Genomic DNA, 7948 nt, shown 5'->3' with positions numbered 1-7948 from the left:
TTCTGGATGCTCCGTCCCCCCCCCCCCCAAGTTCTGGTGATCGTTTATCTTTGCCTTTAACTATCTTCTAAGATTGGTGTTAAGAGAATTAGGAGTCATGACATTGATTTTACGCTTTCTTATCATCTTTTTTATTGTTTCTTAGATAGTCATAGTTATACATCTTTTTTTTCTTTCTTTTAAAGAGGGAAAGGTTAGCTTCTTAGAACAAAGTGGGCAAAATACCCAGCTGGTATACAGGCAGTGGTACTAATCCGACAGAGGAACCGTGTCATAATTTCGCAGCTTCTCTGAAGTGAACTTGACATTTAACGTTCATGATGTCAGACTGAGTCAGATTTTGAGCTGTGAGTAGACTATTATAAGGTGAATTTTCAAGTAATTTGAAGTTCTTTCCCATGAGAATGGACTCAACTTAAAAATTATTTTTTGGTCCCACAAAGTTATTTTGCTCTGATTTCTTAAAATTTTTAATATTTGTTTATTTTATATATTTTTATAGAGCAAAAATTTATTGATAGAATATGTTTTTTAAACCGAGAAATTTACCTTCTTTTGTCTGTTCAGTGTTTCGGAAATTATTTCTTCTGTACCTTTTCCAAAAAGTTCCTGTATTTTACATAAGAGGATTTGATGTGTACCCAAGTTTAGATCTTAATAGTTTTTATATTTTTACTTAAACGAAAGACCCAATATTATTAGCTAGAATCAAATGGAGTTATCGTAAATGACTGTTCGCCGCATAATGGTAATAAACTTAGTGTTTTGGGTACTTGAGATTGTGTTCTTGTTAAGTTGGCCTGAGAAAGCATGAAATTTGGAAAAGACTAAATTAGATTCAGACTTGTTAGGGTATTCAGTTACTAGAAGACCAGAAAGGCTTATTTATAAATGGCCATATGCCCTGAAGCCCCCAGGGAGTGTGTCGCGTGATGTCCCTGCACATTTTACAGCCCCCAGACAAGGGCATTCCAGACTGCTGCCCGGACCTTCTGGGGTTAGCGGTACTTCCTCTCAGGAAATTCTTCCCTGTCTTTGACCCACGGTCTTTGGGGTAGGAGGCAGTGGGAGGGGGAGGAAATGGAGAGAGCTTGTGTTCTCTAACGTGGATGGTGGAACGATTTATCCTGCTTCACACGATACAGCACTGCGTTCTGAAAGTTCAGTAGTATTTTGCCTCTGACTTCCTCTTCTCTAGACTGAATATTGTCTTCCCTCCTCTTTGCTCCTTCTCTGTGATATTTTGTATTAGGCAGTTGTGGAGAAAGAGAAGTAGCTCAGCCTTGGGGTCCCTGCTGTGGCCTTTGCTATTGGTTGAAGAGCCCAGTGCTCGGTTATCGAAGAGTAGCCAGTCGTGTATTTCATTGTACTCTTCACTGTTTCCCACTTCTGGAAGAATAAAAGCTGCTTTCTTCCAGCAATATTTTGCTTCTTAGAGTAATGCACTTTAATCGAGGCTGCTGATTGTGAAAGAAAGATAATGATGAAGAGTAACTGAGAGCTGTGACTTCTCCCTCCTTCCTGGTTCAGTTCCTCAGCTTCTTGGCCCTTGGGTGAGGAAAGCCCAGGCAGCTGATTTTATCTGGGGTTGCATGTGGTGTCTGGGTCACAGGAGGAGAGCCCGGGGCTGAAAAGTAGAGAGAGAGGACAGTGGGTGAAGGACATGCTGGCCATTCCTTGGTTTTGAACCTTCCTTTGCACCCTACGTCCCTGATGTGATGTTGGGAAGTCACTGTCAAAGGTTCTGTTCATGCCAAACAGCTGGATGTTCTCTCTTGGCTCTGGAAGAGTTAAGTCTTACTGGGAGTATTCAACATCAGATTGCATCCCACCGTGGGATGAGCACTGGGAGAGGGTGTAACAGCCGTTGCCTAGGAAACTTGGTTTTTGCTATTTTCTTCCCCAAATGTGTAAGCAAAAGTAGAGGACATACACAAATACACAAATAATCACGGTTTTCGTAACTTACTGATTTTACTTAATCCCTCTGACTCTTGTATACTTTTGAAATCCAAGATTAGATTGATTCGAAGGGACAGATTGATGAAGATTGTCCATCACGTATTTCTAGGGGAGATTTTAGATTAGGTATTTTATTGCTAACCAAAAGAAATGCCCAACTCTAATTTAGCACAGATCTTTCTGATAATGAAAGGAAATAAGGTATCTGGTAAGAAACCGAAGATCTCTGCAGCAGAAATGCAAACTTTTATATTGAGTTCATTGTAATCAAGGGGTCTAAATAATCCATTGCCTTTTCAGTCTCATTAGTAATAATGCAGCTTTGAAATACAATAGCTTGTTTTGAAATTTAAAAGGCTAAAATTAGCTGTGAATGCATTTTTGAAAGCATATAACATTTTAAAGGAGACACACAGCTTTTTAAAATTTAAGTTCATGTCAACAGTTCTCATTGGTTTTGAATTGAAAAAAAGTACTGAAACTTTTGATCAAGGTTATTAGAGCACATGCATTTATTTTGGTAGCTTTGCCTGTGTTCTTTCTTTGTTGAGGAGTTTTTAGTGAGTTGCTTTGTTTGTGAATTTTAGTTTACTAACCATTTGTCCATAAACTAGGTAGTGATACTGTGATTGGCTGTATGTCCCATCAATCTTGCCCCAGGATTAATGTGATAGGCCACACATTGCTGTAGTTGTGGCTCCTGATGTTCAGGGGAAAAGTTGGAAGGTAATTATGACATCGAGTATTCATTGAGTGGACATCACCACCTAGGCATGACTTTGCTTTGGATGGCTTCCAGGGCTTTCTGTGTTTGGTTTGTGAGCCTCTAATGAGCTGAATCCAGTTCATTTAATATCGCTCATATATTTCTGCAAAGGATTAGAATGCAGGAATTCAAGTTTGTAAATCGAGCTGCCCACTTCCCAGCCGAGCGGTCAGTTGTCTTTGGCTCAGGGGTCACAGTTCGGTTCCTGGCTGGCATTCCACTCCTGTGAGGGGAATTTTAAATGGGCATTCTGTTAGGGAGGACTGCTGTTCTCACGTGGTATTTAACGTAGATAGTACCGCTGCTGATTTTTTTGTCTCTGAGAGGCAGGAGGAATTGCCCGCTGAGTGTTTGATTTTAGTATTAACCTGGTGATTCTGGATTTGTACGGCGATAATTTTATTTTTGAAATATACTCATGACTGGGTCTTTGAAGCATGACGTGATAATAATACAGCATTTGAGTCTTTATTAGCTGGAACTAGATTTGTGGTCTTTCACTTGCTGATTCTCCCACATCATCAGGCAAATACACGGCTAAACAGATTAGTTTTGCACGGTGCCCTAAAAACTAGTCTGCTTGGGTTTTTATTGAGTTGAGAGGGGAAATGAATTTTCTATGCCGCTGTGGAGAATGTTCTGCCTCCAGGCTCCTGGAATTCAAACCTAAGGATGGTTAACAGAAGTACACTGGTTGATTTCATCTAATACAGAGCCATATAGAAGCTGTGTAATCCGTAAGGTTATTAGAATCTGGCTCTTTGTGAGTTTTTCAGTTTTTTTTTTTTTTGGTTAAACTTGAAGACACAAATTATTCTTTACTGGATCAGGGACATGAGTGAGCTAAAGTTTTGTATCGTTTTTCTCATCCTCTGTGATCATATAAAAGAATAGATAGGCTTTTGTTAACTTGTTTCAAAAAATATTTTCATATAAAATAAATACTAGGTTACCAGGAAAGTCATTTTCAGTTTTTTTCTTTTTTTTGGAGAGGTTTTTTGTTTTGTTTTGTTTTTGTTTTTGCCATAGGGTGTGTACACTCGCCAGGAAGACAGAGAGAGACATAGAGACAGAAAGTGAGAAATCACGCCCCCCCCCCCCGGGGGGGATGGCCATGCCGCAATCCCTTCTCCTCCATTCTCCTCTCGGGATCTTGGGCATGCACGTACACGCGCCTGGCGTGCGTGTAAGCCACTGGGTCTGGGACTCGACCAGCGGTTGACTACGTGGGAGTCCAGAGACATAGCCATTACGCTAACTCCTGGTCCCCATGATGCATTTTATAGAAAAATACATCATGACTTTCCTGAAGACCCAATAGTACCTAGGCTACAGAAGGTAAGTTCTTGATCATAAAAAGCATATTTCAGTTATGTAGCCTCTGCTTTTTCCTGAGTTTTTGGACTGACAATTTCAGTATCATTATCTTGTCATAGATTTTGGATCATATGATGTCTATTGGAATTAATAAAACCAAGGAAAGGGGAAAAAAAAAGCAACATGAGAGGTTTAAGTTTATGAGTGCTTTTTTTTGGGGGGGGGAGGTTTTTGGTATAGGGTGCGTGCACTCACCAGAAAGACAGAGAGACAGAAAGCGAGAAATCACCCCCCAGGGGGGATGGCCATGCCGCGATCCCTTTTCCTCCATTCTCCTCTTGGGATCTTGGGCACGCACACACACGCACCGGGGTTAGTTTAAGCCACTAGGTCTGGGACTCGAACCACGGTTGACTACATGGAAGTCCAGCAACATAGCCATTATGCCAACTGCTGGTCCCAAGTGCTTTTAAGATGTGAAAACATGACTTTTTTAGTTTTTAAAAACACACATGTATTCTAAAACTCTTTAAACATGAACATAGAATTTGTTTATTATTTTGAAAGATAGAGTGGCAAAATTAATGGAAATTAGTGGGATTTTTTGTTGTTAGTAAAGCAATCCCTTACTGCTTTTAATCTAAGTAAAAGTTGGAATAAAAACAGGTTCTTTAAAGAAGACTTTAAAAAACAATAGATGGGCCAGCCTGGGGGCCTAGTGGTTAAGGGAGCTGGATCCAGTATAACCTGCAGAGCAGTTTGAATCCCTGCCCTAGTGATCGAGAAACGTATGTGCGTGCTTGTTCAAAATCCCAACAGAATGGAGAAATGGGAGCGGGACTGTGGCATGACCACGCCCGACGGGGGGTGGGGTGGGGTGGGCTGGCTCGCTCGTTCTGTCTCTCTCTCTCTCTGTCTCTCTCTCTGTGTCTCTCTCTTGCTCTCTCTGTCTCTTTCTCTCTCTCTGGCATTTGTGCCCTCTGGCAATTAAAACTTTTTTTAAAGTTTCGAAAGCCATAGGTATTCTAATTTGCATCTTTAGTTATCTTCTGCACCCTTCAGCTATGTCTTATTTTGCTGAGTGTTTTTTGAGTAAAATATTTATTCCAGGACATACGCATTTTATTTGGTCCTGTCTTAACAGCCAAAACACTTCTTCCAGTGCAAATGTTTATTTTGGCAGCAGATGTTTCTAAAAAGGAGACAAACATTACAATTGTTTAGCTAAAATAAATGTTTTCTGTGGGGTTTGTTAAAGCAGCCAGGCAATTTCTAGGATTCCCACCTGCATTACTTTATATTGGTCTGTTTTGGAAAAAAGGGTCTTTCTTTTTAAATGTAATTAAAATCATATTTTGATATAATTTGAACAATATCTGAAAGTAAAGATGGATGGGGAGAATAGGAGTGGTTAAAAGCTTAAAAACTGTAGGGTTTTTTCACACGAAATTTGTTTAGACTCCGCCTCTTAATTTTAAATGTGAATCCAGTAGTCAGGGCTTGCTTTTGGTATTATCTAGAAAAGAGTTTAGATCTATTTTTGAGGAGTAAGGCAGGGTGTGATAGGATGGGAAAGGGACGTTCACTTTAGCATAGTGGAGTGGAAGGGGTGCCTGGGGTCCGTTTCACATTTAGACTTAATTTTTTGATAGTCTCTATATTCACTCAGAGACACCCACTCCTTCCGGCATGCGCTTCATGTATGCTTACATGTATGTATAATACAATGTCTTGGTGACAGTGAAACTCCGGCACAGTGAAATACCATGTATGTGTATATACCAATAATTAAACATATACTTTATGTGTAAGTATTATAAATGTACAGTTTTCTCTTGAGCACCACAGGTTTGAACTGCATGGGTCTATAAGTACATTGATAGCTTTAAAAAATACATTAGAAACTATAGTGCAGTACTATAAATGTGTTTTCCTATGACTCTTTAAATAAAAATTTTCTTTTCTTTACATCCACACCACAACCCCTTCTCCTTCACTCTCCTCTCGGGATTTTGGGCATGCACGCACACATGCCTGGCATGTTTTTAAAGCCATCCGGTCCTGCACCTGAACTGTGGTCGGCCACGTAGGAAGGAGTCTAACCTCTTAATCGCTACTCCACCTGCTGGCCCCAATAACGTTTTCTTTTCTCTAGCTTCTTTTCTCATCAGAATACAGTTTATAGTACATACAGTGTACACCATATCTGTTAACTGACTTTCTACGTTACCCATCAGGCCCACTGAAGGCTATTAGTAGTCGAGTTTCGGGGGAGCCATGTGGGTCTGTCGACTATGTAAGGTACAGGGGCAGAAGATGGCATCCCTAACCCCTGTGTTGTTCAAGGGTCAGCTGTACTGCATGAAAACATAAATAAGTAAAAAAAGGTGAGTATTTTGGCCAGTAGAATTGTGAAATGCCTGAGGATTTCATTAACTGTTATTACAGTGTTTTCCGACGTTCATGCTCTGCACGGAGAGATGCGGAGCCAGGCCGCTTCGCTTGTACACCGGAAATGGCTGGCGTCCTGCCAGCTGCAGATTCGTATAAATAATGGCCTTGTGTTGGCCGCATCTCGTCTTGGTTTCCTCAGTTGCTTGCCAGTGAGCATGGTAGTGTTTAAGGTTTACCAGCGAAATACATTTACACCTCACGTTTCTGGTTCCAAGTAGATAGCAGATGCTACTGGCTTTGATGCCAAAGTTCCCTGTAGATGGAGTTTTGTACCAAGAAGATATTTTTGAATAGATTTGTAGATATGGTAATTTTTATTTGCTTCTTAAAATTCAAATTTCTAGAATATTTAACTGGTATTATTTACATTTTTTATTATAGTTAGTAGACTTGTATTATAAGAGACAACCTTTCAGGGCCAGCAGGTAGTATGGTGGTTAAGGTACTGCACTACCACATGGCTGACCACGGTTTGAGTCCTGTAACTGGCAGCTTGAAAAATCTCATCAGGCACTTGTGTGTGTGCCCCAAATCCTGATAGGAGAGGGGATTGTGGAGTGGCCATCCCCCTAGGGGGGTGCTTTTCCACTTTCCCTCTTTCTGTCTGTCTCTGGAGCGCAAACTATGGCAAAACCTTGGAAAGAAAAGAAAAAAAAAGAAATTACATTTCAGGTTAAACATAAATGTCTAAATCTTTAGCCTTTTTCCTAAAAGTGAAACAAGACCAGATTATACACTTGGAAGTGTATTGATAACATGTGAGGTGATCTCACTTTTATGTTAGGGACTTTACGTTGACACTTTGTTTGATTTCATGACCAAGAGAGACAGCAGTAGACAAGGATATATTTGGTTTTCTCTGAACAGCAGCGTTCTTCTAGATGTTTCAGCGATTACAGTGTGTCGTGCCTGCTCTGTGCCAGCAGTTCACGCTGTTCTGTGACGTAGACGGGATTTTACCGCGCACCGTCCATGCACAGACTCTCACCCTGAGCTGTCTGTCAAGCTTTTCTACTACATTTTTATTTTTGAGTTGGAAATCTACTGTATGTTTGAGTTAGCAACAGAATTATTTGTGTATATTTTTAAAAAGTTTGATTTACTTGCTTTCACCAAAGAAAAATTAAGTATATTGAAGTTAATTTTTTTTTTAAACTTTATTGGTATTTTTTAAAACATTTGCTACAGGGCACATGTGCTCACCAGAGAGGGAAAATGAGAAAGCAAGTCACCAGGTCCAGAACTCAAACTGCTGTCGGCCACGTGGGAGACCAGCACCCTAACCACCTGCTGGCCCCTTAAGTTAAACTTGTAACAATCCAAATGAAGCTTACAGTTGCCATCAATAAAGTCAATGAACTGCATTGCTTCAGTATTCCCTTAAAAACAAACACGAAACACTTAATAAAAAAAGCCCATAATGTAATTTAAAAGTTAAAGCAGTTGGGG

The 7948-nt window shown here is 40.2% G+C and overlaps 1 protein-coding gene across 1 annotated transcript in view; it reads left to right on the top strand.

Moving 5' to 3' along the window:
- Positions 1-7948, top strand: part of LOC114009121 (AT-rich interactive domain-containing protein 1B) — a gene marked incomplete at its 5' end in the record, with an annotated part of 326383 nt that overhangs the window by 368 nt on the left and 318067 nt on the right.

Source organism: Tupaia chinensis, unplaced genomic scaffold, assembly GCF_000334495.1.
Source record: "Tupaia chinensis unplaced genomic scaffold, TupChi_1.0 Scaffold000468_1, whole genome shotgun sequence".
In the NCBI taxonomy this organism is placed as follows: Eukaryota; Metazoa; Chordata; class Mammalia; order Scandentia; family Tupaiidae; genus Tupaia; species Tupaia belangeri.
Note: the sequence above shows the minus strand (reverse complement) of the source record. Positions and strands in the feature narration are given on the sequence as shown.